Here is a 15972-nt window from a genome sequence, read left to right as displayed (position 1 = left end):
GTTTCCTCGAAGAGTTATATTAGGTAACGAATAAAGTCATACTGAAGTCCAATGAAACACTCTGCTAAATTGGCCATTATTTGGTTGCCATCTTTATAGTCATTGGGATTATTTTTCTGAAATACTGAGAATAACCATGAAGGATAACCGAGATCAGAACACCGCACTTGTAGAGAAAAAGTACAGAAAGGATAGAGCAATGTCTGCCCTGTTTTAGATCTGTGATATCTTTTATGAAAGATGACCTCCAAAAGGGAGAAGAAAGCAGGTTCCACCAATCCTGCAGCAAAGTTCCAGTTCTCTGTAAATGCCAATACCGTATTCCTTAGAGAGACTTATGTGACCAGTACCTTGTAGCTTCAATGTAGCACAATTCAAACTTGAATTATAGGAGGGTAAATGGCAAGATATGTTTTAAAAATAAATATATTTTCTAGTGAAGTAATTTTTATATTTCTTATGCTCATCTGATTTTTTGAGTGTTTTTGAGCTTAAGAATTTAATATACACCTTTATGTAACTATTTTATTCTCTTTTTCATAAACATAAAGGGAGAAAAAAGTGCATACATAGAGCATTATTACAGTTTTGGTAAAAACTTCTTTTTTTTTTTTTTTTTGCAATTACTTGTAATAATAGATCCTGAGGGAGAATAGCTATTGTTATTTCTGCATTGTATAATATATCATTGTATATAATTTTGTATAATATGTAATAATATTCTGCATTGTATAATATATAATATATCAAGCATAGATACGATTAATGATTTAATCCAGTGGTTAAATAAAGAAATCCCATTTCTGTCTCTTACCAGTAATTAGTAGGTTAGAAACACTGAAGGCAATTACTGTATTTAAAAATCAGGGCTCAAATTTTAAAATATTTTTTTCTTAGCTTGTGGATGAAGCTACAATACAGTGAGATGCTTGCATTTAAAAAAAACAACAACAACAAAAAACCACAAAAACCCAAAACCTGTAAAAAGGATTTTTCCACATTAAGAGGTATTTTGGTGGTCTTAGGAGATAACCCCCCAGTTGTATTACTAGCAATATCAAGGAATACCTAATACAGGAGGAGGATGGGGTGGCAGATGAAGTGCAGTTAGGGAATATGTGGCATTGGCAAACTGTTATGCACTGTCTTTGGGTCACTTTATTTGGGCACCCTTGGCCATGTGCAAAGAGAGTCTGCAAGCAGGTGTGCAGTTTAAAAGTGTAAAGTAGTGTCCATTTTGTTCCTGAATTCTAATATTAGATTTCCTACTGTATGTTTTAAAATGTCTTCATGTTAAATTACTGCTCTGTACGGGTCTGGTGACCACAGATAAACATAAGTGAAGAGTATTTCTAGTTTTAATGCCTACTTCTTACTGCTTGACTGAGACAAGTGCTTACCCAGTTTTTAAATTTGCTACTAACTCTATACAGTATGCTCACCTCGACTTCCAGGAGCAAAAGACATCACCAAAATTATTAATTCCCATGACCAGTTGACCTAACTGAAGATATGCTGGGAAAGACACTGCTCCTTCTCTTTCCTACGCTCTGTAAAAGAGGCTCACTGTGGATGTGGAGTATAACGAGCCACCAAATGCTAATATTGGTAGACTGCTTAACACTGTGTTCCCTACTGTTCTAGGAGCTAGATCCCTAATTGCTGACCGCAGACGCTAGGCTAGATCACTATTAGAGGGGAAACTGAAGACATCACCGACGAATCATAAATCTTAAGTATTTTTTTCTCTTGGAGAAAAAGGCATCAGGGCTGCTGCTTATATTGAAGGTCTGGGTGGTGCAGTGAGAGAGATGATAATGATAATCACATAAGAACAGCAGAAATGGTGGTGGTTCCTAAACATCTGATAAGCGACAGTGGAACAAAGGACAGGGCTGATACGACTGCCATTTCATCACAGCGTGCCCAAATCAAACGGCATCGTTTCCTGGGAGATCGAACAAAGCTGCGTGCTTATTAATCAGAAGAGAAGCTCTCTGCTGTTCTCACAAGTCCTCCAAAACCTGTCTAACTCAAGTGGGCGATGATCAGCCCACCCGTGACAAACTGCTGCAGCTTTATCCTACATACTGTATATTATCAAAAATGTTATGTCTGCTCTGAACAAAATGTCCAAGTGTGATAAATGTGGGCAATGCTCCAAGAAAGTGGGCTTGTCTTCTTGAGAAAATTGTATTTAAAATCAAACCTGAAGTTGGTTAATTCATTTTAATTAGACTAATCTACAGACCTGCATGAGACACTCATATTTTTTGTAAATGTTGCTGTCACACTCACTGAAATAAATGTTTTGTGCGGATTATTATGCTGCTAACTAAATTGGCCTGAAATCACATGTGAAACATACAGCGACTTTCTCTAGTAGCTATGGTTATATGCTGTGGTCTTCTTTACACTGGACCCTTAGTTTCCACTGTTTGTATACAAATGCAGGTCCTTTAGGAAAGCTTTCGCTGAAGCAGCAGTCATCTTTTTCCCCCAGAGAGAGCCTATATTTCTGCTAGGTTAGAGAAGGACTTCTGTAGTCCTGGCTGCTGAATATACAGCCACACTCTTCTTAAACTGCACATGGTAAGCCCACTGCTGGAATTCATCTTATTTTGATACAGTACAAGTCAGAATTAATAATACAGCTCTTTTTAATGCTGAAAATCTTGGTAGAACAATACTAATAGAAAATTAATTCTTTCGTGAAGTGTACTATCTCACCAGAAGGCAAAACATCAGATACACATTTTTTTCTTACCCATCCAAGACAGGAATGTTTCCTCAGTATCAGATTCTGATATAAGAGTATTTGAAGACATACAAGCATCAACTAATTTAGAATCACTAAAAATATGTTTACTGTGTGCTTACTTTCTGATATTATGCTTGATTGTCAGTCATCTTTGTTTTACTACATTTTACTATTTGAACTTCACTATGAGCTTGAAGCTTGAAGGAGCTTTTAACATTTAAACCAGGTTAGAAAAGGGACTGTACAGAATGTTACAAGAGCCTTTAAAAGAAGCTTGTTACTGTCACATTCATATCTAACATCAGTATGCTGGGTCAAGTTTTTATCTGCAAGAATAACAGTAGTCATTTTAAATTTAAAAAACAAAAGTCTGATTCCCAGTGAAGGGTAGAAGCATGTAAGTAGAATTATTTTAATGACACAGCCAGACAGCTCTGCCAGCAAAGTCTTGCATACTTGTTTATGTAGTCTTGAGTAAACGAATAATATTTTAATTATTTAAAGGATGCAATGTATGTTTTATGTTGTCTCTTCCAATTATGCATGCCAAATATATTTTACCCACAGAAACCTTTTAGATGACTATTCAAGATTTTGTCAAGAAGTAACTTAATGACCACTAAGTAGTCCTTCACACAAAAAGTCTCTATTTCTGAAAGCTGTTTAATCTATGAAATGTAAACCTAAAAGTCTAAGTAAGTAAGGTTAGGTAAAGGGGGAACAGAGTAGACAGCATTGAAATCGTTTGACTTCAACTTTGACAATGGTGAGAACCAGCTCAAAAATTACAACCTGTCTATCATTATTCCAGTTAGTGCTTGAACTGTTACATTCCTTTTTCATATCTTAGATATTACAATGTATATGGCATATACCAGGATTATTTTTACTACACAAACATCATATTGTCTGTATAAAAAAAAAATTAAAAAAAATCAGGTCCTCCCTTTACCATACTACTTCTTTAGTTAAAGTGTCTTTTTTTTTTTTTTTTTTTTTTTTTTTCCTAGTAGACCTAAATCCTAGAGCAACTGGATTTGTTCAGGACCAGTTCCTCACTGTGAGGGTGGTGAGACACTGGCACAGGTTGCCCAGAGCAGCTGTGGCTGTTCCCTCCCTGGCAGTGTTCAAGGCCAGGTTGGACGGGGCTTTGAGCAACCTGGTCCAGTGGGAGGTGTCCCTGCCCAGGGAAGGGGGGGTGCAACGAGATGACCTTTAAGGTCCCTGCCAACCCAGAACATTCTATGAAACTATAAGTAAAATCAGCACCCAAGAAACTGCAATTTAGTATGTTGGAGGCGTAACCCTTCCCAGGACTGATCTGTTCCCCATTTCACTGACATTAAAGGCTGTCTTCAGCCTTTCAGCTCTCTGTTCAGTTTTTATAGCAGAGTAGTTAGGCTTGCAGGAACTGAGCAGATGCCCTGGTGATATGCTAGGTAAGCTGATGCAGGGTGACTCAAGCAATGCTGACTTAGGCTAAAAGAGGATCTAGCCTAATAAGTGGGGTTACATTTTTGTCCTTGGAGACATGCCTGTGACTTCCACAGCAGTCTGGCAGGGATTTATACTGTGCTCTTCTCAAGGGGCAAAATGTTCCCACAAGAACTTCCACACAGGCTCTAGGAAGACTGAGTGAATCCATGACTGTGTTTTGGAAGACTTGTACTGCTATGTGTCAGGCCTCCTTGACCTCTCAAAACAAAGGCCCCAGGGAAAAATGTTCTTCTTGCTTCCTTCCCCTCCTTGTCTGCTTTTCCCTCAGTGGCCCTATGTACCTAACCCTTGTCTGTATGCATGGGTAAAGAGAAGAGAACAATACTGGGAGCTCTGCTCCCCCCTGTACAGGCAAGCAAAACTATAGACTTTGTAGTCAAGGGGCACGGAGATGACCTCCTCCTTGTTTTCTCTGTATAAACATGCCATCCCAATGTGGGAGGTGCTGAAGCTTTTCTCATGCTGTTCTCCGCTCTGTAACTGTGTAGAGCAAGACCACTGCATATGTGGCAGGATAAGATTATGCCACAGGAGGTGCTTAGTAGCTAGCTTTCCCCTCTGGGTTTACTATGAGCTGTGATTAGCTCAACTAAGAAGTAGCAAGGAAAAAGGAGAATTCCTACACCTACCTACTGTGAAGAAGGTTATGTCTGTTTTTTTCTTTTACAGGATTTTTTTTTTGCCTCTACACTGTAGCTAGTTACAAGGGCACAGCCCTCCAGCAAAACTCCTGATTTTGGTCTATATCTTTTTCCATTCAGTAAGTTTGAAAAGACTTAAAAGTTCGTGTAGGATTCTGGTGTGGACTTCACTGAATTTGTACAGGCTTGGTTAGACAAAGAAATAAGCACATAAAAATCAGCACCATCTCTGTAATTCCCTACTGCTTGCCATTAGTTAAATATACAAAATCAGCTTTCAGAGTAGAAGTAATTATGGCATAGCCCAATATTTAAGACTTCTGCTTTTTTTTTAGAGAACACTAGCTTCCAACACCTTGTTACTTCATACACTTTATTTTGCACAGGTTTGAAATGACAGAATCAATTACACCTAGATAAGGTATGTAAAATAAATAAAGAAATACAAAATAAATTCCCTTCTCCAAAAGCAACGCAGAACGAGCAGTAGTGCATGAGACATGAACAGTTTTCTAATTAACGTAGATCTCTACTTCTAGAACATTTCAAGGCAGTGTAGCCTGCAACAATTACTTTAAAAATAGTCTCTGTTTTGTGATGAGTTATGGTCTGCTCTCAGAAGGCAAAAACTTAAAACATTCTCTTAATCATGCCCAAGATTAGCACACTAATTTAGAAAATCTAATTCTCCTCTGCAGCGTCTATTTTTCTTCTCCAATTTTCAGCCTTCCATGAAGAACACAGACTGTTCTGTATGTGTCCTCTTTAAAATCTCTTGTGTTACAGATGAATCAGTTAGTGAAGAATTCATGACTCATTCCTACAAAAAAAATTCTTGAACTTCCCCACCTATGTGGCCTGAGAATCATACCCCTACTGGCTTATCTCCTAGCGAACTTTCTAATTTCTTTTTGGCAAGAAGTTATTCGTTTTCTTTTTGATATTGCATCCATGAGGACCTTGTTATTGACATTTTGCTGAAATGGAAGGCATGATCAAACTCAAGATTTATAGCCTCTGACTACAAAGACAGCTGGTATGTATCATGGGTAATCATATAGTCTGTGTCACAGGTATTACGGGTAGTTTTAATCTGAGAAATAGTGTGTATCTCAGTAATTATATTAACCGCAGATGGTTGGATATTTGATTTCAAGTATGCTTTTCAAGTTCACTACAAATGAAACGGAGAAGGCAAAAACTTAAACAAGGCTACATGGTCAGTGATTTCCATTCAGTGCTGAATAAAATTGTTTACATCTATGAACACATTTTGAGGGGGAAGGCGAAAGAATGGAGGTGGGCAGAAGGTTGATCTTCTCAAAGTGCGATGTAGCAGAAGTAATTCCTTGCAGTAAGATGCTTTGACAGAGCAAAGGTTTTAGTGAAACAAGGCAGAAAAAAAAAATAAAGGCCTCAATCTTGAGATTCTGAATCTCTGAAATTCCTGGTAGCAGTGGTTGTCAGACTGCAGACTTCAATGGCAGAAAGGGTGCGTGCAATGTATATATGTTGTGGAAAACAGTCAAAGTGTTTTTATGCTCAAACTAAATATTTTTGTCTAAAACATATCCGTATGGACAGACCTGTAGAAATAAAGGGATGGTGAGGAATGGGATTACTTGCACTTAGATATCCTAAAGTGACTTGTCCAGCTTGTCTTTTGATCATAATATTTTTTTCTCTTTTTGCTTCATAGTAACATGACATGCACACTGTCCTTTGAAGGATGTTTAACTTACCTTTTTGTACTACTACTAACAGTCTTACTCAGCATATTAAAAGAAATACCCAAGTGGTAACATATACATTTGTATTTCCTTAAAATATCTCCTTGTTCTGTGTTGTACCCCTCACTATTCAACATTCTTTCCCATTTTTTAATGCATTGCCAACAGATAGTTCTGCTGGCTATTGAGTTTGCTATTATAGCAGCTCTTAAGGTGAGCCTCAGAAAATCTGTTTAAAAGAAAAATAATAAGTGTTTGGGGCATTTAAGTGCATTAGGAAATGCTCTGGGCAGCAGTCAGAAACCCTGTCTAAAAATAAGTAATTTAGCTTTATGGTTTTATTGTCTATATTTCTGCCTTTACTGTATGGGTTCAGAGTTCTAAACTTAACATTCAAACAATCCAGTCCTCTCTGCATTTTGGGAGGTTCACAGACATTTCCTTTCCTAGTGATCAGGATAGCTCAGTATAGTCAGAAAGACATTCCCTAGTCTGTTTACCTGTCCACAATGTTACTGAAGTTCCCATAATTTTTAAACATAATGAATTCAAGGAAAGTATAGAATAATCTGATGAGTTAATAATCTTTATCCTGATAAAAACCAGAATTTGGTGCCTTGGTACAATGTTAATTTACAGTAGTTAAGGCAGCAGAATGACATTCAGTGTTTTCTCTTTGCAATAGAAAAGATTTTTTTCCATTATTTTTTTTCTAGTAAGTTGTCTCATTGTCCTTTTAAACTTAAAAAGCTAATACACCAGGCCAACCCGGTGTGTCCTGCGTTCTGATGGTTAGATGTTTTTTATATTGAGAAGTCATGAGAAGATCCTAGTTAACAAATTATTCATCCATGATAATGCCACCATCTGCTGTCTGGGCAGGAGGGAGAGCAATCAAGACCAGAAAAAGCAAAATCTCAAACTCCCTTACTTGGTGGAGACTCCCTCCAGCAATCCACAAATCTTATTCAGGCATCTGGCAGGGACTTGGCAGCTTTGCAGTTGTGGGAAGTGAAAAATGATTGTAAACTTATGCCTAGCATTCTCTTATTTTTTACAAAGATAGTAAAGTAGTAACGTGGTACCCATTTGCAGGCATGCATCTATGTATAGCTTTAGATGGCCCCTCCAAAGCACTTACAAACTGCTTAGAACATCATGCATGGGCGAACTGTAGTGCTAGTGAGTTTGGGTTTGATCTAAACTCCCACTCTCTCAGCTGTTTCTGAAGACTTGGTGCACTGTGTTCTTTTTCCTTCTCTGAATGGCACTGTGCATTACTAGTAGTAGCACCATGAGTTACTACTACTTCATACTATATTAAATATCCATTTACTTTTTGCCTTGCAGTGAAATAACAGAATAATTTCTTTACCTGATGAGATTAGCCTCTTTACGGCCTATATACGCTCTTGTAAAGCAGCTGTGCAAAGCTGATTGAGTAGGCTCTCAAATACAAGAGACTAGGAAAATGCTCTTTTCTCCTTACCCTGTCCTACTACAGTTACTTGCCTGTTGTTTGTAGGGTTTTGCCCTTAGTCAGTCCTCCTTGCAATCTGGGAGGAGCACTGCCATGCAAGCTAATCATTCCCTCATTTCTCTGCCAGAGCCGCTTCCTTCCCTTTTCTTTTTAAACACTTCTCTCCCTTTTCCAATTATGAAACAAGCTGGAGCTCTTGAAGTATAAATCAAACCTGCTTACCTACAGCTGAGAGTTTTGGGGACTGATAAGATAGGGTCTCTACCATACAACCTACCTCAACTGACACTGGTGATTTCATGTCTGATAGGAAAATAAGACACTGGAGAGAATATTTGTGTTTTAGACAGAGGTCTTTATTTTATTGGAATCTACATAGTGTCAAGACACTTACCAGCTAGTACATAATGCATTCCAATATTTTATTGTTCATGTGCCATTGCTTGCTAGCCTGTTTTTCAGCATTATAGTCAAGGCTTTGATGGGACTCTTGAAGCTGCCTGTATAGAGACATGGACACATGCAGCTTCCTTATTTTCTTTCATTTCATTCATTTTATTCCGTATCTGAGGATTCCACTACATATAAAACAGATAAATACATAGAAAAGGTCAAGTTCTTTTGCTCCTCCTGCACCCCTTACAACTTTCCTCTTTTCAGCTCTGACAGGTTGTTGGCAGTTTCGTACCCATCTGTATTTCCCTTCTGCCTCCACCTCCTCACCATCTATTCCTAAACACTGTTTTCTCTTTCACTCAGCACAGCATGAAAGTAATGCAGACTGCTGGATAGTAGGCCTAAACTAGCTTAGCACCCTGTAATCTCACTTTCCTTCCTTCACCCTTTAGTCCAGCCCACTCTCCCTCCTTTACAGCCATTTTTCTTAGATGATGAGTTAGTGCTTGGAAGAGATGTCGGTCATTTGTAAATGGTGTATTACATATAGCAGTGCCAACACAATACAGAGGAAAAACTACTTATATGGCCTCATTATAAAGAATTCTGCCTAACTCTTCAATTTTTGCAAATCTCTGGGTAAAACAGTTAAAATGCTGCATCCTGTTTCTTTTTGCTTCTGCGTCCTCTCTCGTTCACTTTTTGTAGACCCTCGATTTTGGTATGTTTGCTTCTATTAGGCTATCAAGCAGCCTGATTGCAATACCTGCTTTTGCTGCCCACGCACTAGCATGTACAAGTATTTTGGTCCAAGTGCTACCATCAGCTTATTTACTAAGTGATCTTGTTATTGCGCTAACATGTGCATGACTCTCTGCCTGAATGAATGAAAATGGCAACCCTTAAAAGGGGGCACTTGAATAATCAATGGCCCTCTCAGACCTGAGTGCCATTCATCAGATGCATGCTGGAGCTCTTCAGTCTCTTTGTCATTTCACAATAAAGTTACAAATGACTAGATCAGACACAACTTGTTTGGTGAAAGTGGATGGGTGGGTTTTGTGTAAATACAATGTCCTTGGCAGCAAAAGTCCATTTTGCGTCTGGTTTAGACAGAAACTTCTCCTCCTGTAGAACCAAGGATCCATTGTCTAAACCCACCGTGCAGGCCTTTTCTAACACCTGCTGATAGAAGTTACAGCTTCTCACATTCTTCTAGAGATGGGTCACTTCTCTTCTGAGTAAGCATGTATCTACTTTGTTATTACCAGAAATAGTTATTGCATCAGAGCAACCATTTTCTTGAAGGACAGGAAATGGAGATTCCAAATAATGAAAGTTTTCATTTTCCAGGTATCTTGTGTACCTGCTTGCTTGCACCTACTCAGCATGTCATCTGAATTTTTATTAAAGAAGCAAAGACCTTTTGTCATTGGTCTTACTTATGGATTTAGCCACTGAATTAACAGTGAAATGACAAGAGGTTCCCCATGTCTAACAATGCAGATTTTCATTTGTACTTACAGAGCTAACGAAACATAACTCTTCAGACCAATAAAGAAACTCACTATTTTTTTCCACTCAATAGAAAACAATTGTTTCTCAAAAAGGCATGGAAACCCACCTGCCACAAGCAAGGCATTGCCACTCTCATCCAATAGGGAGAGCCAAAGAGCTTCTCTTCACTGACCTCGATGGTTGCATTTTATTTTTTTTTTCTATTAAACACCTGAAAGTTTAATATTGGACCTGTTATTCACATGTAGAGTTGTGATCTTTCTTTTCTCTGTTTTCATGGTGGTTTGATGGTTTTGCTTGTGCAAATCTGGCTACTTTATAGCAGCTATTCCTGGGTAATTTTGTGCTGGACAATAGCCTAGATCCTTCAAAAGCTTGTCTCTTCTGCCTTATGCAATTGCTTATTCTGTTTTATGCAAATATTGATGTAATATTATTCCTCTATGATTCTATACTTATTAATGTGAGTGAGCCTTTCCTTTCTTGAAGATGTAAATTTGTGGACTTTTGTTCATTCTTATGTTTTGTGTTTCAACATAATGGCAGTGTTCTTTTTAATGGTGTGATGAAGTGGTGACCCTTCTTGATTTTCTCTTTACGGAAGTGCTTTATTGTTAGCAAAGAACTCTTATTTACAGACACCTCTAACTGGTTACTTGTATTTTTACAGTGGCTGCAGCACAGTGATATGTTTTCTATGCTTTGGCAAATAGCACAGTTTTTCCAAAATAATTTAATATTTTTAGCTGGCCTGTGCTGGTTATCTGATGACTTATAGAACATAATAATTAAGTATTTCATGCTCTTATGCACTAAATTAAACTAACAAATCTAGTTTTAAGAGGGAATTTTCACTTGAGGCTGCATTAGCAAGATGGTACTGTAAGGTAGGGGAAAATGTAATTAAAGTATGTGGCAGGTAACCAAGATGTGGGAAACTATATTTCTACATTCTGTAAGTGACAGATTACTATTTTGAGCTAAAGAGCTGCTTTCTCATATTTATTCTAATTACTAGGGTTTTTTTTTTTTAAAAGGAAAAAGGAGAAACAAATTCCACTAATGCAAATGTAACCAGCCCACATTCATGTCACCAGAAGGGCTTGGGACACAGCCTACTATGATGTGAGCTCATATAGAGGCATATGCATCAGCTTTAGGGTGGAGCAATCCAGACAAATATTTTTCCTGCTTGCCAATAGATTGCACACTGCAAGGCAGCAGTAGTGTGCTATATTTTGTGAACTCCAGTCTCCGTTTCTCTCTCTGAGAAGTCATCTGTTGCTGTTTCCAGAATGGGAATATAGGCTCCGAAGAGCTATATTTGAATTCAAATAGTCGGTTGGAAAAGGTGAAAGCTGAACTTGCTGTCTTCTCTTCTTCCTGGCACAAAACATTACCTGATTTGGCAAGGTAATGATTACTGAACTCAGTAATCAGATTTGCTTGTGTGTTATATACTGACAGTATCAAGTACACTCGTAAGTTCTGAGCATCAAGTATACTTCTGCCTCTTCTCCCAGTTTTCCTCTGGCTCACTAAGTGTTCTTTAACAATACTAATGGATATTTACTGCACTAGAAACACTCTGGGATAATGCTTTTGCACAGACTGGCAAACACCATTATTTTCTGTATTTTGACTGTTAAGAAAAAACTTCTTTTCAACAGAAAATGAATTTTATTGTAATAAGAGAGTATTTCCATTAAGAAATAGTATTGACTATTACATTATTATGAAGCTCCCAATTATCTCTTATTTCTGCTTTATCTTAATCGATTGTGACATCTATGAACAGTGTAACTTCTATATTTACATTGTTAACAAAGAATATGTCAGGTGAAAATTTCAGCTTTTCTGTTTTAGAATTGTTGTATTAGTAATGTTTCCAAGTCTGAATCTTTCTAGCTGATGTTGGTGAGTTTTCTATACCATGTATCTACATCTGATACTTATCTGATGAATCAAGGTATGTGACAGGTGCCATTCACCTTGGAGTATCGTACTCATTTTTTCAACTCATCTGTTTTCTGGAATGTTTCCTAATAATTTCCCCACCTGAACAGCTTAACATGAAATATGAGTTTTGCCCAGGTTTGATTCTTAGTGAATTCCTAACAGACTAAACATTTAGTCTTTTCCTCTCCCCAGAGATCATATATTTTCTGCAACTAGCTGGCATCATTCTAGCTAGGCTGGTAGCTAATAGTTGTCTGTATTGTGCTGTAAACTCAGAGTTCAGTGTTGAGGGCCCATGAGAGAAAGCTGTGTGAAATACATCTCTTTTGACCATTAAAATATCTAGCTTTTAATATAAGAAAACCCACTATTTCAATGTAAGCAGTTGTATGCAGTGTATAATTCATATCTTTCCCTTTTGAAAATTCCATTTTATTCTAGCCATAGCTGTGCATTTCTTGAATAATTTAAAAGCAGAATGTTTAAGAATGGCTGTGATAGTCTTCACCATAACGGAGAAAAGGCTATTACTAGTCTGAGTTTAGACCTTCACAATGCTAATATTTGCCTTTCTGATAAATTGCTAGAACATGCAGTTTTATTATCATTAGCAGAGGTTTTCTTCAGATCTTTCAGGACAAAGTTCTTTTTTTTGACACTATTCTTGAGCTTTCAAGTAGTTTGATATGTTCTGTGTGAAAACAGCACAATTTTCTGAAGTTGCCAAATTAGTGATATTAATGAGCTCCCATTTTTAACTATTGATGGATTCCTGTATAAAAGAATTACACTAATCACATTTTCAGATTGTTAATGTTTGAAACTAAAGGTTATCAGCTAATTATTACAGTCATTTGCTGTTTATTTTAGTCTCCTGCTACTCTGGTACAGGGGAGCCCTAACTTGAACATTCCTTATTTGCCAAAATGTATGTTCAGACAAGATCTTTTCCTTTAAACTGGATTATGTAATAAGAATTCATGGTTGAGTGTTAGAAAACAGAACTCAATTCTGTTTATGCTGTGATATGCGTAAGGAAGAAAAACCTCCTCCCCGCCAGTGGTTTGGCAGGATAGCAGATAGAGGCTTTCTTGGTCAAAGATCAGAATAGTTAAATAGTTTCCATGTGTATGTGTACATACAGATATTATCTTTCAAGACCAGAAAGACACTGACAGGAGACAGATGATGAAATGACTTTCTTCTTTTACCTGAGCCATGTGGAAAAACTTGCATTGCTGCTCTGCTGTGCAAATAAATCACTATCTCAAAACCTGAGTGCCTTAGAAGCACAGAAGTGACTCAAAACCACCCATCGGTGACATCCAAATAGTCATATTTGTAAGTAAATATAATTCACACATCCAGAATAAACAAAAAAAAATCAATTATTTTCAGTGTTGGAGGACTCTGTCAAAACTGGTTTTAAAAGATACCGAGTATACTTTAAAGCGATGCTGTCAGGTTAAACAACTTGGCTCTCCCTGTCACATGTACAAATTCAGAATCATTTCAATGGAGTTCCTACTCTGGTGCAAGCAAAATGACAGTCATACTCTATCATATGTAAATATTAAGCTGAACAGATTTTAAATTTCTGTTGGTTAGGAAGCAGAGTAATTCCATAAGTTCAGTGAAGTTACTCTGATTATATACTAACATAATAAGGAAGGCCTTGGTCTCTTATCTTCCCTAAAGTATGCTGTGCAGCGTTTTAATGTTGCTCAGGAATTAACAGAAATGTCAATCATGCTTTAGCAGAGCCTAAAAATACTTTCTAGTCAAATGGCTTGTCACAGAAATACTGAAAATGTAAAAGGACACACAATTCTGATTTTTATACTTAGCTGCATGGCCATGCTTATATATGAAGAGCCTGTCTTGAAACAAAATACAGTTTACCCTGGAGACTATAATAATATTCCTTAACATGGGCACTGTGTAAACAAGGATGTAGATTGAAAATTTTTTGTAAGCAATTAGTACGTTCTAGTATCTTAGATGCCAGTGACCAATGGTGAACCCCTAAATAAGGCCCATACTGTCTCTGAGCAGCCAAAGTTGCCAGTAGTACAAATCTTGGTTATTCTGAACCTGAGGTGGTATCGAAGGAACGTGAAATTACTTAAAATAGTTTTGCAGTAGATTCGATGTCAAAGCTGGGTATTGTCTCCTTGAACATCTATGCTGTCTACTTACAAGACATTTAAGGAGAACATAAATGGAATATATTATCTCTCTCATCATGGAAAACTTGAAATTTCTTGTATGCTGCTTCTATCAGCATCAGTGAGTTGTCTGTTTTCTTCAGTTTCTACTTTTTTTCTTTCTCTATATAATATGGAGATAGTTTGTACTATTCTGCCATGAAATAATACAAATGTTTTATTGGGTACATTGTTTAAAATATATATTATGGGTCAGAAGGGGACATTTTGTTTGCAAAACTACTATAAGAAGAAAAATTTAATAATATTCATGGCTTTGGTTATGTAGATATGGTAGTGGATACTTTCCTAATTATTTTTACATAACTAGATGTGAATTAGTCTCTTTAAAATGGCTTCAGTTCTTTCATCAATTGTTTGATATTTTCTTGTGTCCCTTTTTTTGCTTGTGAATGTGAATGATAAAACTCTCCCAGATACATATCTGATACATGCTAAGCTCTTCAATGACTCTGCATGCTTAGCCTAAATTCATGAAGGAATTAAAATGTTTAAATTTCCGCTTTATGTCTCTATTCTTCTTCCATGACACTTGAAGTTCTGTTAATGTATTTTTATCTTCAAAGTCAAGCAGCTCTCACAGCGTTCTTACAGCTTCACATCTACAAAATCAAACCCATAGAAGGGCGCTGCCAGAAAGGTTGGGCCTCAGATCTGGTCTGTTATGTGATGTTTTGAATTTAACAGGGAATGTGCCGATTAGTCCAATATTTTTAGTCCTTGTGCATGGAATCACCTGTAGGACTCTTCACCGCAAGTACCTGTGAAACAGTTGTTCCCTCATTCTTCTGCTTTGGGAAAGGGCCTCAGAAGGGGAGATTTCTGTAACTGCTTCTGGAGCTCAGGTGCTGCCTAGCTATCTCCCCGCTCATTACGCACGGGCACCTGATCTCCTTTTCTCCCTGCGGTGCTTTGGCGTGGCAATGCTCCGCAGCCCTGGGGCACCCAGAACCCCCGTCCCTCCCGGGGGGCCTGTGCCCGTGGCCCAAGCGGAGGTCATGCGGTGCACCAGCACAGTTGTATTGCTGGCAGCGGGAAAACCACTGTCGAAGTGTCCCCACCTCTGGTCCTGGCCTCTTGTGCAGATATTTGTCAAAATGCCGTTTTTCAGTCTCTTTTACAGTCACTAGTAATGTGCTGGTTATTCAAGCTTTATTGAGGCAAACGTTCTGAGCTGCATGCCCCTAGTGCAAATTAGACTAACTAGAGCTTGACACCTGTGAACACTTGAAATAGTATATAGTACCCTTGGTTCGGTCTCATTAAAACTAATGAATTAAGTTTGTGAACCTATGTACCTAATGTCTTTATTTTCAAGCACTGCTGTCCTGGTTCTGTATGCATAACAATTAGCTTTCAGCGTTTGCAGCGAACATCCCCAGGCCATTTTCTCGATATTTATGCAATTAGTTTTATGAACTTTGCTTTAGGAGTTGCTATGTGATTAACAGTCATTACCTCCTTCTATTGCCAATTTTACAAATCACCTAGAGATTCCGTGTTCCGCAATTAAGTTTTCTTATTCACTGCAGAAAGCCAGAACATTTTTGTGGCGGGCTCACCCAGCTACCAAACACCGCGGGCACGCCGGCTGTGGTTGCACTCCGAGGGTAACCCGCTGCCACCCGCCCTCCCCGCCGGCGACTGCCGAGCAAGTACCGCTCGCGGAGCCGTTTGCCCGGGTTCGCTCTCGCCGCGTTGCTCCCTCATCATGTCGGCCGGGTTAAGCGGTTTAACAGCGAGGGAGGGGAGACGCTGGGTC

This window comes from Athene cunicularia (genome assembly GCF_003259725.1).
Source record: "Athene cunicularia isolate RWA chromosome 2 unlocalized genomic scaffold, athCun1 chr2_part1, whole genome shotgun sequence".
In the NCBI taxonomy this organism is placed as follows: domain Eukaryota; kingdom Metazoa; phylum Chordata; class Aves; order Strigiformes; family Strigidae; genus Athene; species Athene cunicularia.
This window is presented reverse-complemented; position numbering follows the sequence as displayed.